We start from the raw sequence: 16,189 nt of genomic DNA, 5'->3' as shown, positions 1-16,189 counted from the left end.
TAGAACAGTCCCCTGTGGAGAGGTGCATCCTCTAGGACAGCCCCCCATGTGGACCGATTAACCCTCTAGAACAGTCCCCCTGAGAGAGAGGTGCATGCTCTAGAACAGCCCCCTGTGGAGAGGTGCACTCTCTAGAACAACCCCCTGTGGAGAGGTGCACGCTCTAGAACAGTCCCCCTGTGGAGAGGTGCACGCTCTAGAACAGTCCCCCTGTGGAGAGGTGCACGCTCTAGAACAGCCCCCCTGTGGAGAGGTGCACGCTCTAGAACAGTCCCCCTGTGGAGAGGTTAACCCCCTAGAACAGTCCCCTGCAGGGAGAGGTGCACGCTCTAGAACAGTCCCCTGTGGAGAGGTGCACCCTCTAGGACAGCCCCCCTGTGGACTGGTTAACCCTCTAGAACAGTCCCCCTGAGAGAGAGGTGCATGCTCTAGAACAGCCCCCTGTGGAGAGGTGCACCCTCTAGAACAGTCCCCTGCGGGGGGAGGTGCACGCTCTAGAACAGTCCCCCTGAGAGAGAGGTGCGCCTTCTAGAACAGTCCTCTGCAGAGGGGCGCTCCCTCTGGAACAGTCCCCCTGTGGAGAGGTGCACGCTCTAGAACAGTCCCCCTGAGAGAGAGGTGCACCCTCTAGAACAGTCCTCTGCAGATGGGTGCTCCCTCTGGAACAGTCCCCTGCGGAGAGGTGCACCCTTTGCAACTGAGAGACAGCACTGTTTGGAATCAGCTTGTCAATGTGTTGTATGTTGAGTGGATTTTGTGTCTGAACTGAGTCCGCACAAGGATAATTTCAAACACTGAGCTGGCTTCACTGACAGTGTGTGTGGCTGGCGGCTGCAGTAGGTATCAGATTTGCTGAGTGTCTGGTGGGTAGCACTGATGCACTGATACCCACATTGTGCCCCGTGGTCTTTGGCAGTGTGGAGCTGGGTACCACTTTGAGCGGGAATCAGTTCACCCCATTGTCCGCACGGAGCGGCACGGACAGCTGCAGATGTGAATTCATCAAGGACCCCTTTAGATGACAGCAAAGAGCAGCATTCACACGGTGGCTTCTTTGACTGCTGCTTTGTGAGAAAACATTTCCAGTTAATGTGCGTCATGCCAACACTCCCACTGACTTCCCGCTGATGTGTCCACTCACCGACACTCACTTCTAGATAACTTGTAAATGGTCTCGGAGTGCCTCCAGTCTTGGCAAAAACTGGTATGAATATTGACCTCTAACATCATGTAACCCTTGCTTTCCCTCTCTCTCCATCCTTCCTCCTTCCCAGTTCTCCGACCAGTCTTAGTGTACCCAACTACATTTTATCTCTGTTTGCTTTGTTGTTACCTTCCAACACATCCTGAGCTGCTGCCCAAAGGCTCTTGGGCAGGGCTGGTACACCTGGTGTCACGACCAGGTTCTGAAACCCATTGCAGAAGCCATCAGTATGGGAATCAGCAGCTGCAGACGAGCTCGCCTCACCACCCAGACGATCACTTTTGTGAAGGCTGGAGTGCAGCTGCGAAGAACCACAGCAGCCAAGAACCCGTCGGCAATCCTGGCGACTGCGTGGGACTGGCAACTTTCTGTAGACCTGGTGAAACAGCTGAAGTCCCCACGGCACATCGCCATGACCACCCTGAGGCCACACATCCTCTTGGTCTCAGAGGCGACCTAAAACATCGTCTAGTTGGAACTGAGAGTACCGTGGGAGGAGCGTCTGGAGGAGGTCCACGAGACGAAGAAGACCAAGTACGAAGAGCTGGTCATAGATTGCCGTAAGCAGGGCTGGAAGGCAAGGTGGATGCCCATCGAGGTTGGCTGTAGAGGTTTTGCAGGGCAATCGCTCTACAAAGCCTTGAGTGCACTGGGCATCACCGGAATGGAGAGGAGAAGAGCTATCAAGAACACCACAGAGGCAGCGGAGAAAGCTTGGAGATGGCTTTGGATCAGGAGAGGAGGTCCATGGGGAGGAGCAAATGCCATCTGAACACAAGTCGTGGTCTGATCAACCACGGCTGGGTCGCCCGGGCAAGGGTGGCTGATGTTGAAAGACCCGAATGACCCCAGGTTACATCACTGATGATGTGTTCAGCAGCATCAAGAGATGTATTTATCAATCGCTCCCAGCTAACAATGATCCATTCTACATTTTCCTTGATCTCCATTCCCTTTGTCCTGTTTTCACAATTTATACTTCCTTATCTATGTGTCTCCCTCTCCCCTGACATCAGTCTGAAGAAGGGTCTTGACCCGAAACATCACCCATGCCTTCTCTCCAGAGATGCTGCCTGTCCTGCTGAGTTACTCCAGCATTTTGTGTCTATCTTCGGTTTAAACCAGCATCTGCAGTTCCTTGCGACACACATCATTGGTTAAATCTGTCTGGGCATTCCTGCTTTTTCCATTGATGGATGAGTTCCCACATATCAATGCCGTCTGTGCCTGCCATGGATTTCAACGCCACTCATTCATCTTGCCTAAAAGACTTTGAAACTTCTTTGCATCCTCCCCTCAACTCTCACTTGCATCTTGCCTGCAGGTTTAGAAACATTATTTAAAGCTAATAGCTCCAGATGCTGGAAATCTGAAATAAAAACAGGAAATAAATGCTGGAATGTGTCAGCAAGTCAAATAACTAGTGGCACAGTCATGCTGGGCCGAAGGGCCTATTTCTGTGCCCTATGACTGTGGAGTTAAAGATTCTTCATTGGAAATATTACATTTGATACCCCCATCCAACAGTGGCACGGTGGCACAGTGGTAGAGCTGCTGCCTTACAGCGTTCTCAACACCAGAGACCCGGGTTCAATCCTGACTGTGGGTGCTGTCTGTAGGAAGTTTTTACTTTCTCCCCATGACTTGCATAGGTTTTTTCCTGGTTTCCTCCCACACTCCAAAGATATACATGTTTGTAGGCTAATGAGCTTGGTGTAAATGTAAACTGCCCCTAGTGTGCAGAGGATAGTGTTAGTGTGCGGGGATCGCTGGTCGGCGCGGACTTGGTGGGCCAAAGTGCCTGTTTCCGCGCTGTATCTCTAAACTAAATTAAACAAAACATTGACATATACAGGATGAATGTGATCTAGAATTGTTAACTTGATTTGAGTCCAGCCGGGATATTTTTGGAAAAGGATAGCCTGGGTTACCAACTGCTGGCAAGTGGGTGATGCATTGTTTCCGAAATGAATGAGTTTGGTTATGGTTCAGAGGGCTGCAGATGTTCAATTGCTGTACACTTCCAAGAATCAGATGGGGTGGGTTTCAGACATGACGTACTATGGAGAGGGAAAGTGGCACTGGAGTAAATTCCACGATTGTTATCGATGGAAGAGGAGGTTTGTGAATCTTTTGTGTGGAAGGAACTGCAGATGCTGGTTAAAACAAAGATAGACACAAAATATCATATCATCATATCATCTTATCATATCATATATATACAGCGCGGAAACAGGCCTTTTCGGCCCACCAAGTCCGCGCCGCCCAGCGATCCCCGCACACTAACACTATTAACACTATCCTACACACTAGGGACAATTTTTTTAACATTTACCCAGCCAATTTACCTACATACCTGTACGTCTTTGGAGTGTGGGAGAAAACCGAAGATCTCGGAGAAAACCCACGCAGGTCACGGGGAGAACGTACAAACTCCTTACAGTACAGCACCCGTAGTCAGGATCGAACCTGAGTCTCCGGCGCTGCATTCGCTGTAAAGCAGCAACTCTACCGCTGCGCCACCGTGCCGCCTGGAGTAACTCAGTGGAACAGGCAGCGTCCCTGGAGAGAAGGAATAGGTGGCCTTTCAGGTCGAGACCCTTCTTCAGATCCGAATATTATGGGAATTCAGAAGGAATAGGTGATGTTTCACATCTGAAGAAGGGTCTTGACCCCAAACCAGAGAGCAGTGCTGAACTACTATCCATCACTTTGGTGACCCTCGGACTAACCTTGATCAGACTTTACTGGCTTTACCTTGCACTAAACGTTACTCCCTTATCATGTATCTATACACTGTAAATGGCTCGATTGTAATCATGTATTGTCTTTCTGCTGACTTGATAGCACGAACAAAAGCTTTTTCACTGTACACGTGACAATAAACTAAACTGAGCCGAACTGAACTGAAAGGTCACCCATTCCTCTTCTCCAGGGATGCTGTCTGACCCGCTGAGTTGCTCCAGCTTTTTGTGTCCATCTTGTAGACTTTATGTCTTGCTACTTCTGGGTTTCTTGTTGAGCAAGTTGCTCCTTGTCCTGTAATTGTCACCGAGCTGCGGGTGTAGCTTGCACCCTTGGCTGAATGTGGACACGAGTTTCTGTGAAGGTCGAAATGGCACTGACTCATTCTGTGGGATGACGATACGTGACTTTTTTTCCCAGTCATCAGCAGATTTTAGATTTTGGAAAATAGGAAATAAAACCTCAAAATAGAAGACTGGAAATGTCTGAAGCCTCCCTCACCTTTGGTTCCACTAGTAGCTTGGGGAGTTTCCGATCCTATATTTATATTGCTACGTAATATTTAATTTTTAAAATAATTGTTTATTGCTAAAGATTGCTTTTTTTTGGGAACCATTTCCATTATTAATCAGAAATTCGTGGTTATAAATGCCCATCTGGAGAGTGGCAGCATTCTCACATCAGGGTCAGAGGTCTGTGCATTTAGACCAAGCAGCAAAGGCTTGAGCATGAAATGTGAGCTCATCCTTCCCAGGCAATGCTGAGGGATTGCCACACTGTCAAAGCAGCATTTCTAATGAAGTAACTCTGCGGGACAGGCAACATCTCTGGAGAGAAGAAATGGGTGACGTTTCGGGTCCAGACCCTTCTTCAGACCCGCAACGTCACCCATTCCTTCTCTCCAGAGATGCTGCCGGTCCCGCTGAGTTACTCCAGCATTTTGGGTCTATCTTTGGTGTGAACCAGTATCTGCAGTTCGTTCCTACACATTTCTGATGAAGTCTGGTTGAAAATGCCAAGGGAGTGTCACTGCCTCTGGATGCACCACTGTTATCAGGCAACTGAATCATCCTACCACAACCAGAGAGCAGTGCTGAACTACTAACTACCTCGTGGTGACCCTCGCTCGGACTATCCTTGATTGGACTTTGCTGGCTTTCTTTACCTTGCACTAGACATTATTCCCTTTTCATGTATCTATACATGTATCTATACACTGTGAATGGCTCGATTGTAACCATGTATTGTCTTTCCGCTGACAGGATAGCACGCAACAAAAGCTTTTCACTGTACCTCGGTACACGTGGCAATAAACTAAACTGAACTGTGAACCAAAAGAATGTGTAGGAAGGAACTGCAGATGTTGGTTTACACGGACGATAGACACAAAAAAGTGGAGCGACTCAGCGGGACAGGCAGCATCTCTGGATAGAAGGAATGGGTGACGTTACGGGTAGAGACCCTTCTTCTAATACCAAAAGAATGTTGGTTTTTGGGAGGCTGAAATGAAGGGAGTGTTGCACTGGCAGTGAGAGGCACTGGCACTCTCTGGCACAGACAGAGGAGCTACAATAACATTGAACTGGCAGTGAGAGGCACTGGCGCTCTGTGGCACAGACAGCGGAGCTACAATAACATTGCACTGGCAGTGAGAGGCACTGGCGCTCTGGCATAGACAGAGGAGCTGCAATGACATTGCACTGGCAGTGAGAGGCACTGGCGCTCTGTGGCACAGACAGGAGCTACAATAACATTGCACTGGCAGTGAGAGGCACAGACAGAGGAGCTACATTAACATTGCACTGGCAGTGAGAGGCACTGGCACTCTGTGGCACAGACAGAGGAGCTACAATAACATTGCACTGGCAGTAAGAGGCACTGGCATCTGTGGCACAGAGGATCTACAATAACATTGCACTGGCAGTGAGAGGCACTGGCGCTCTGTGGCACAGACAGAGGAGCTACAATAACATTGCACTGGCAGTGAGAGGCACTTGCGCTCTGGAACAGACAGAGGAGCTGCAATAACAATGCACTGGCAGTGAGAGGCACTGGCGCTCTGTGGCACAGACAGAGGAGCTAAAATAACATTGCACTGGCAGTGAGTGGCACTGGCACTCTGGCACAGACAGAGGAGCTACAATAACGTTGCACTGGCAGCAGAGGTATTGATCTGAGCCTCTGGCCTTTAGTCTTAGAAGGACGTACAACTTTACAAGATGGCAAGGATGCTTGCTGAATTCTTTCCGCCTCAACACGAGAGCACAAAGTTCAGATCATGTGGCATTAAAACATGGATTGAACTGGGAGTGAACTTAAACCAAAACCACCAGGAGCGATGAATAACTGAGAGATTGTTTTTGAATTGAGTATGTGAAGAATCTCAGCAAGCACTGTCTGTTTTGTTTATGATGCAGTTTCACCAGGCCAGCGTTGACACCAGTCGATTTACATAGTAAATACAGTTCAGGTTAAAAATAGATTCTTAAAAAGCCTAAAAGAATCCTGTGATGCACTGAGGCTGTACCATAATAACTCTGTCCTGGCAGCCATATCATGGTCGTTCCTTGGTCCTAACTCCTTCAAAACACCCAGCATGTAGCTTGATAGACAGAAAATGCAAGCCGTGGTTTCCACTGGCTCCACCTTCTCATCTCAGGGGCAGACCAACCACTTCACCTGAGCAAGCACTGCACAAAACCAAGCAGCGGCAGGATTTGTGTGAAGGAGTACAACGGTCCACAATGAGTTAACTGCGATATTGAGATCTTGGGCTTCCTTTATTGTGCGGCAGAACATTGCCTGTTCTTGTTGAGGCATTTCAAGAAGTGGGAAGGTCCTGAGCAATATCATAACTTTCAGTGACCTTGCGGAGTGTCAGCTGTGCAGTTTATGGGAACGACAGAGGGGAATCAGCAGACTTCGTCTTTCCCGGCTCACTGAGGTATTCCCACTAAACCTTTCTTTTGCAGCCTTTGGAGATTTCAGAAAGCCTGATATATATGAAGTAGGAACGTCGACAGGGGTGCAGCATTGAAACGTCGGGACTGCAGCATAAAGGAGGTAATTGTTTCAAGTCTTCTAACCACTTCTCTTTATTTGCGAATGGAAAGCTGCACTGTGTAAGCCGATCTTCTCATTGGGAAAGAACAAGCTTCACTTGTATTGTAGCTTTAAGAATCGTGCAATCACAAAGTGCTTCAGAGCCAATCCTACTGAAATGTTATACAAACAGAAACTTTCAGCAGGTCAGGCAGCAACTATGGTGAGGGAAACATGTTTGATGTTTGAGGTTCAACATGTTCATGTTTTCATGCAGTGCTGGCTCGAAGGGCCAAATGGCCTCCTCCTGCACCTATTTTCTATGTTCCGTCTTTGATGAGTAGTTTTGAAATGTAATCACTGTTGCAAGGTAGGAGCTCTGGTGTTGATTGGCACGCAGCAAGTTTCCACAAACAACAACCTGGTAACGTGCAAATGGTCAGTTTTGTGATGTCTTTTGAGGAATGGGTCCGGGCCGGGACACACAGGGAGGCAGCTCGGCTATTTTACCTTAACGTCGTTCAATGGGACAGTTCCACCTGACACACACTGCCACAGCTAACATCTTATCCAACAGGTGGTAATTCCAACAATGTGGCACTCACTGTGAGCTACAGTACTTTTAGTTTGGAGCTACAGAATAGAAACAGGCCCCTTGGCCCACTGCGTCCGTGTCGACCAACGATCACCTGTACGCAGGAATGTGTTCCAGCATCATGTGGCTGGACTGGGGCTTCTATCCACAGCCATCTGTACGGAGTTTGTACGTTCTCCCCGTGACCTGCGTGGGTTTTCTCCGAGATCTTCGGTGTCCTCCCACACTCCAAAGACGTAAAGGTATGTAGGTTAATTGGCTGGGCAAATGTAAAAATTGTCCCTAGTGTGTGTAGGATAGTGTTAATGTGCAGGGATCGCTGGGCGGCACGGACCCGGTGGGCCGAAGGGCCTGTTTCTGCGCTGTATCTCTAAATCTAAAAAAAAAATCTAAACTCTGGAGAAGAGGGCTAAATCAATCAGAGTGCTTGCAACTCTTCCATCCGCATCTATCAAAGTTGGATACAGGAACTTGATGGTTAAGTGGTTCAGTTGAACGGCTGATTGAGTAATGTGTAGGATGGAACTGCAGATACAGGGTCTGAGAAGGGTCTCGACCCGAAATGTCACCCGTTCCTTCTCTCCAGAGTCCCGCTGAATTACTCCGGAATTTGGGTCCAGCTGATGGCGTAACCCTGGCTTGGCTGACTCATAAAGGTTACCCACTTAAGAATGGCATGGAGGACCATTAACACTGGGATGTTGTGAGTCAGTTAACTCTCTGACATCATGCTAGTTGCCACACCTTGGGAATTAGATCTAGAGATGCTATGGCCTTACGAGTGTCACTGTATTTGGGAGAGGTTGGTTGCCATGAGCAAGTCGATAATTATGTTTTCAGAGATCCAATTAATGACTATATGCCAGAATAAAACAAAATGAATGATATGAACAGTGTTTTGCAACATTCTGAGGTTAAGACTGAAATCCTTTCTTCCCCCAGTGTTGACATAAATCTTGCCGATGGAATCATTGGCCAAGTTACAAGGCAGGAAAGATGCAATTTGCTGCATTAGTGTAATAGGCATTAGTGGAATGAAATGTTGTGGTTGCTTTTGGTTTAAGATGCTCTTTGTGTTGAGTCTGAAATGTGGTGCAAACTCTTTCACTAGCAACCATTTAACATGGAACTCTGCATTTACTCAATTATTTAAAAACAATATTTACAATACAATGAGACAAAACATAACCCACCACCAGAATACTATACAAACAAATATACCAAATGAAACTATTATACAATTAGAAGGTATTTATTCACAAAATGCTGGAGTAACTCAGCAGGTCAGGCAGCATCTCAGGAGAGAAGGAATGGGTGATGTTTCGGGTCAAGACCCTTCTTCAGACTATTATACAACTATCCCCATCCAGGATGCATCCAATCCCCCGCGGTGCCCAGCGGTCCCTGAAATCCCCCTGGGTGCCCGTGGACAGCGCGCAGTCCCTCTCCAACACCACCCGGGCACGGTCGTAACCCCGGAAAAGGGGCAGGCAGCCGGCTCGGGCAGATGGTTCTAAACAATTGGAGTGCACAGAGTAGGGGAGCCAGTACACAATCTTGAGGTGCCCCTGTGTGGATTGTCATCAAGGAGGGACTGATGTTGCCAATTTGTACTGATTGTGATGAGGAAGTCAAGGATCCAGTTGCATGGGGATGAGCAGAGACCCAGTTCCCTGAGTTTGATAACACATTTGGAATGGATGAAGCTGGTGAACGTTGAGCTGTAGTCGATGAGCAATAACCTGATTTATGTGTTCCGATTGCCCAAGTGGTCCATTGCAGAGTGGAGAGTCAAGGAGATTGCATCTGTTGCTGGGCTGTTGCAGCTGTCGGCAAGTTATAGTGGTCCTATTCCCAGCTGAGGGAGGAGTGCTAGAAACATCATCATGGATGTCAAAGCCAACGGTCGGTAGTAATTGAGGCGTGTCACCGTACTCTTCTTGGGTATATTATTTGATGCCATTTTAATGCAGGTGAGGACCTCAGACCTTACTAATGAGAGGTCGAAGATGCCCACAAAATCGTCAGCCAGTTAGATCATGCAGATTTATTAAATACTGCCAAGTACATCATTAGGGGTGGATGAGTTCCGAGGGTTCACCCTCAAAGAATCATCTGACATGGTCCTCGATGACTCAGATTACAATGCCATCAGGGTTATAAGGTCCCCCTTAGGCCCCTATGTTGAAGACATCTCACCATCTACCCAAGTCATGCCCCTCAGAGTTTTTGTATACCTCAAAATGCTCCCCCCTCAGCCTTCGTTGCACTGAGGGCAACAAATCTAACCTTTACAATCTTGCTGAAATATTCAATCTCTGGCAATATTGAAGCAAATCTGTTCTGCATCCTCTGCAGTGCAATAGCACCCTTAAAACATTGTACCAAACGTTTTTTCAGGAGCATTAACAGGTAATTTTGACATCAGGCAACACGAGGACTTCTCAGGGGGAGGTGACCAGAATTTGTCCCACTTGGAAAAGGAGGAACGGGATGGAGGGCATTCCAATTCAGAGAGGGAATTCCAGTGATTGTGTCGTGGCTTGTTGAATATGCAGGGCAGCATTTATTACACCTCAGGGACGTTTGGCTCTGCCAGTGCCCAGCAAAGCCACCCCGTTCCCCCATCTTACTTTCCTTCAGCCTTGCAACCCGTTTCCTCTCACCTGCCCACTAACTCCCTTTCAGCTCTTTTGTCTTTTATCTACAGTCGGGGTTATCCTGCCAGAGGCGGGAGGAAACCAGATCTACCTGACACCAAACGTGCTATTTACAGACAGAACCTTATTCCAGGATCAAGCCGAGGGAGCTGTGACAGGAGATACAAAATGCTGGAGTAACTCAGTGGGACAGGCAGCATCAGGGTGACGTTTCAGGACAAGACCCTTCTTCACCCATTCCTTCTCTCCAGAGATGCTGCCTGTCCCGCTGAGTTACTCCAGCATTTTGTGTCTATCTTCGGTGTAAACCAGCATCTGCAGTTCCTTCCGACACACCAGGCACTAACCACTGCACCACTGTGCACTTGCACCCCTGGCCTTTCAAGAAGAATTTCACAAAACCAGAACCCTCGTCATCGTTTTTCCTCAGTGATTGATAAATCAGAATTATAACCCCATGACCCACTGAGGATTACGGCTGAGAAATTTCGAAAGATTGGCAATGGGATCATTGCCTTTTTCCTTGTTCTCCAGCTTCCGTGATGTGATGATGTACAGTAATGGTTGATGTACAGTTCGCCCCATCCATATCCAAAACCTGATGGTTTTAGGATTCAGAAGGTTTGTTTCTGTATGCAGTGAGTCAGACTAGTTGCTCTCAGGGCGTTTGCTATTTTCTTACTCAGGTGCACCTGCCACTGCTTTAGTTTAAAAAGATTGATTTCCTGGACACCTACCTGACCATACTGCTTATCTCCGCAACACAGCTTCCTGTCTTGTCTATTGTGAGCTAAAAAAAATAAGTTCCACTGATTTTGAAAAGAGGAACTGTTGCATTTCATTTCATTTCATATATACAGCGCGGAAACAGGCCTTTTCGGCCCACCAAGTCCGCGCCGCCCAGCGATCCCCGCACACTAACACTATTAACACTATCCTACACACACTAGGGACAATTTTTACATTTACCCAGTCAATGAACCTACATACCTGTACGTCTTTGGAGTGTGGGAGGAAACCGAAGATCTCGGAGAAAACCCACGCAGGTCACGGGGAGAATGTACAAACTCCTTACAGTACAGCACCCGTAGTCAGGATCGAACCTAAGTCTCTGGCGCTGCATTCGCTGTAAAGCAGCAACTCTACCGCTGCGCTACCTGCATAAACCCAATGGGCCATAAACTAGTTAGTGTTCAGAACTGTGTCGGAAGGAACTGCAGATGCTGGTTTACACCAAAGACAGACACAAGATGCTGGAGTAACTCAGCGGGACAGGAAGCATCTCTCGAGAGAAGGAATGGGTGGCGTTTCGGGTCGAGACCCTTCTGCAGAAGAGCTCCTATCCACAGATGCTGCATGTCCCGCTGAGTTACTCCAACATTTTTCTGTCTATCTTTATTGTTTAGAACTATTTACTTGTCTAACAGGCTTGGATATTAATCTAATCCTGCTGATTTATTTTTTACATGTTAATATATTTATTAATTGGTGCCTTTTATCCCAAGGTTCCATTTTCGTATTGTTAGCAAATGTCCTCTGGTTTATCCGTTCCACCATGGCCTGTGTGGCTGTGTGTTAGTGAGGCCCTCTGCTTAACGATGTACTGCAGCCTACGCACTTTCCCCCTCGCCCTCTGTGCTGAAAGCCTCTTATGTTTTCTTCTTGGCCATATTTCACTAGATTACAAAACTGTGGATTCCTTGCATTCTTTCTTACTGCAATGTAGATTTTAAACTGGGCATCACCTAACTCGCACAGTCTGTCTGCTTTGAAACGGATCTTTTTTTAAATCAGGATGGTTAGGGAACAGCTCCTTCCATGACTGCACGGAATTGCAGGGAATTGTGGGCACAGCCCAAATCATCACACAAACCAACCTCCCTTCCATTGACTACATCTATACTTCATGCCACGTAGAAACATAAAAAATGTGCAGGAGTAGGCCATTCGGCTCTTCGAGCTAGCACCGCCATTCAATATGATCATGGCTGATCATCTAAAATCAGTATCCCATTCCTGCTTTCTCCCCATATCCCTTGATTCTGTTAGCCCTAAGAGCTAAATCTAACTCTCTCTTGAAAACATCCAGTGAACTGGCCCCCAATGCCTTCTGTGGCAGAGAATTCCACAGCAATTACCTAGGCAAGGCCCCCACCAGCACCAATGTCACGATATTGACTGAATTTCACAGGCGATGTTAAGCTTTTGGCCATGATCTGAGACCATTGAAGACACCAAAAAACAACTTTGTTTGCTTTTGCACAGCAATGGAGAGTGGATGTTTTCCTCTTACTGCACACACTGGTTCCAAGAGCAGGTAGTTTGATCAGCTCAATGCAGAGGAGACGAAGCCAGTGGCACCCTAAATGTACAATCCATCCCATTGCTGGGGGAGAACTCCTTGGAGATGTGGGAGACACCAACAAGGCCTGCATTTGTTTAGGTCCCGAGAAAGAAGATGGTGGTGAACTTCCTCCTTGAACTATCGTGTTGTCAGACAGTGATTTCCAACATCTTGACCCACTGATGACGGAAACGATTGAATGGTGAATAACTATCAGAGTGGGGAGCTTGATCATGTGATAACGCTCCTCAAAGTGAAGCCAGCATCTTGCTAATTTTATTCTCGAGCTCTTTGCTCTGATGTTCTGGGTCAGCACAAGAGAACATCAGTCTGAAGAAGGGTCTTGACCCAAAACGTTACCCATTCTTTCTCTCCAGAGATGCTGTCTGTCCCGCTGAGTTACTCCAGCATTTTGTGTCTATCTTCAGTGTAAACCAGCATCTGCAGTTCCGTCCTACACAATTCTCCAGAGATACTGCCTGACCTGTTGAATTACTCCAGTACACAGTATCTTCACATGACCACAAAATCAGTGAGCTCTGTAAATGCTGCAGCTGTGGCCCGATGCAAACACTCTGGAAGTGTATTGCAGGGCACGCACTATCAGAAAGAGGAAGATGGTTTCATAATCTGTGTCGGAACATGCGAGGACTCACAGGATCTGTTAGTGGAGTTTTTAAAAGGTTAGGCAAATCAGAAAGTACTGGAGGACACACATTGGTTGGCTGAGATGGGGCTGGTAGTACACAGGTATCTTCTTCTTAGGCCCCCTCGGTCATGGCTGACCATGGGTGATGCATCCTAGTTGGCTGCTTGCTCCACACCTCGGCTAGAGCAGTGTTGCTTGTGGCTGAATAATAATAATAATAATAATAATATATTCCTTTATTCATCCCACACCGGGGAAATTTACAGTGTTACAGCAGCAAAGTGGATAGCAAGAGAGCAAGAGATCATTCATTATAAATAAAAGATACATAAATTGTCATCAGTTTTCTGTGTGTTCTTAGCTGTTATTGTTGACTCGTCTGCTGGGAGCAGTGCTGGTTGTGCAGTCTCACAGCAGCGGGAAGGAAGGACCTCCTATATCTTTCCTTCACGCACTTGGGGTGAAGGAGTCTGTCACTGAAGGTGCTACTCAGTGCAGTGACAGTGTCCTGCATGGGGTGGGAGTCGTTGTCCAGCAGCGATGTTATCTTTGCCATCAAACTCCTCTCTCCAACCACCTTCACTGAGTTGAGAGGGCAGCCCAGGACAGAGCTGGCCTTCCTGACCAGCTTGTCGAGTCTCTTCACCTCCACCGCTGAGATGCTGCTGCTCCAGCAGACCACTCCATAGAAGATGGCCGATGCAACCACCGTGTTGTAGAAGGTCCTTAGGAGTGTCCCCTGCACTCCAAAGGACCTGAGTCTCCTTAGCAGATAAAGTCTGCTCTGGCTCTTTCTGTATAGCGCATCGGTGTTTTCGGTCCAGTCCAGTTTATTGTTGAGGTAGACACCCAGGTACTTATAAGAATCCACCCTCTCGATGTCCATTCCCTGGATGTTCACCGGTGTCGGGGGGACCTGGCTGCACCTGCGGAAATCCACCACCATCTCCCTGGTTTCCCCCGCGTTGATCCGGAGGCAGTTCCGCTGGCACCAGTCCACAAACTCCTTGATCAGTTCTCTGTACGCCCTGTCCTCGTCGCCCGTGATGAGGCTGACGATGGCAGAGTCGTCAGAGAACTTCTGTAGATAGGAGTCTGCAGAGCTGTGCCTGAAGTCCGCAGTGTACAGGGTGAACAAGAATGGCGCTAGCACTGTTCCCTGCGGAACCCCAGTGCTGCAGACCACCCTGTCCGAGACCAGGTCCTTTGTCCTCACATACTGTGGTCGGTTGGTGAGGTAGTCCAGAATCCAGGATGTGAGGTGGTGATCCACTCCTGTACGCTCCAGCTTGTCCCCCAGAAGCCCCGGCTGGATGGTGTTGAATGCACTGGAGATATCAAAGAACATGATGGGGGGGGGGGGGGGGGGGGAAGGAGGTGGGGGCAGGAGAAGCAGAAGCAGTGTGTGGTAACTGTGACCCAAGTGCTGTGGGAGGGGAGGTGGGGCAGTGTACTGGACGTGCAGACAAGGGGGGCTGCAGCAGGGGTGACTGGACCAGGGGGAGGGGTAGGTGACTGATCGAACCTGTTGAAGAAAAGGTTCAGATCGTTCACCCACTTCTGGCCTCCCACGGCCTGGTAGTCCGGTTCCTTGTACCCAGAGATGGTTTTGAGGCCTCTCCAGGCTCCACTGATGTTGTTCCTCTGCAGCTGGTCCTCCATCTTCTTCCTGTAGCTGTTCTTCCCCTCTCTGACCTTCCTCCTCAGCTCCTTTTGCACAGCCTTCAGCTCCTCCTTATTTCCCGACTTAAAGGCCCTCTTTTTCTCCTGAAGGAGATCCTTTATGTCAGGGTTGACCCAGGGTTTGTTGTTGGAGAAACACCGTACAGTCCTGGTGGGTACAGCGTTCTCCACACAGAAGTTAATATAGTCCGTGATACACTGGGTTAGACCGTCAATGTCCTCCCCATGGGGATCACAGAGTTCCCCCCACACAGTTGTTTCGAAACAGTCTCTCAGAGCCCCCTCCGTCTCCTCGGACCATCCTCTAACTGTGTGGGTCACCGCTGGTTGCCTGTGAACGAGAGGTTTGTACACAGGCTGGAGATGGATCATGTTGTGGTCAGATCTCCCCAGGGGGCGAGGGGTGCTGAGTTATTTGCATCTTGGTGTTGGCATAGAATGTCCAGTATTTTGTTGTCTCTGGCACGGCAGGTGATGTACTGGGTGAACGTGGGCAGAGTGGATGATGGGGTGCGTGGTTGAAGAGACCAATGCGGGAGTGACAGTCTCTGTGGCAAAGGTCACATTTGTGTGCGGTCTCTGGTCTGTTGAAGTTCCGCGCTCCTTTCTGCGTGCCCGCTTGTCTGCCGCTGCGTTCATCAGTGTCTCTTCCCCCGTTTAGAGGTGTTGGTTCAGGGTACCTCTCCATCTCGTACGGTCGATGTCGAGCACCTTCAAATCTCTCTTGCAGACATCCTTGTAACGTAGCTAGGGGCGGCCGATGGTTATTATACATAGGTATAATATGTACCTATATTATATAGGTGTATATAATATAATCAGTCTGAAGAAGGGTCTCGACCCGAAACGCCACCCATTCCCTCTCTCCAGAGATGCTGCCTGTCCCACTGAGTTACTCCAGCATTTTGTGTCTATCTTCAGTGTAAACCAGCATCTGCAGTTCCTTCCTACACACAGGTATAATATCCAGGGTGGGTGTTATAGTTGTGATGAGCAGGTTAACAAAGTGGGAAGTTAATTAAGAGCAAACATTGAACTTGCAAATGTATAGGGAACCTGGAACAGACCTCCCAATACTCTACGAACCTGGAACAGATATGTAGACATATTACCAAAAGATGCCAAAGCAACACTGTTGTCTGAATGGGTGACTTTAGCTTCTCCAATATTGATTGGGACTTGCTCAGTGCCAAAGGGTTAGATGGGACACAATTTGTGAGGTGTGTATCCAAGAGTGTTTCTTGAAACAGCATGTGGAAAGTCCAAC

At 48.2% G+C, this 16,189-nt stretch overlaps 1 protein-coding gene across 3 annotated transcripts in view; it reads left to right on the top strand.

Annotated features, from left to right (window-relative positions):
* The window catches only part of tfeb (transcription factor EB), a 118,216-nt gene that overhangs the window by 35,955 nt on the left and 66,072 nt on the right, over window positions 1-16,189 (top strand). The window contains exon 1 of one of the 3 annotated variants that reach the window (XM_078420293.1): window positions 6,854-6,893. The exons of 1 other annotated variant lie outside the window; for it this stretch is intronic. The gene's annotated coding sequence lies outside the window, so the exon portion shown is untranslated. Of the gene's footprint in view, window positions 1-6,853; window positions 7,013-16,189 lie in introns of those variants that run through there. One more of the 3 variants, XM_078420292.1, reaches the window with a different exon arrangement.

This window comes from Rhinoraja longicauda, chromosome 24, assembly GCF_053455715.1.
Source record: "Rhinoraja longicauda isolate Sanriku21f chromosome 24, sRhiLon1.1, whole genome shotgun sequence".
Classification (NCBI taxonomy): domain Eukaryota; kingdom Metazoa; phylum Chordata; class Chondrichthyes; order Rajiformes; family Arhynchobatidae; genus Rhinoraja; species Rhinoraja longicauda.
The sequence above is the reverse complement of the archived record's forward strand: the minus strand, read 5'-3'. Positions and strand labels throughout refer to the sequence as shown.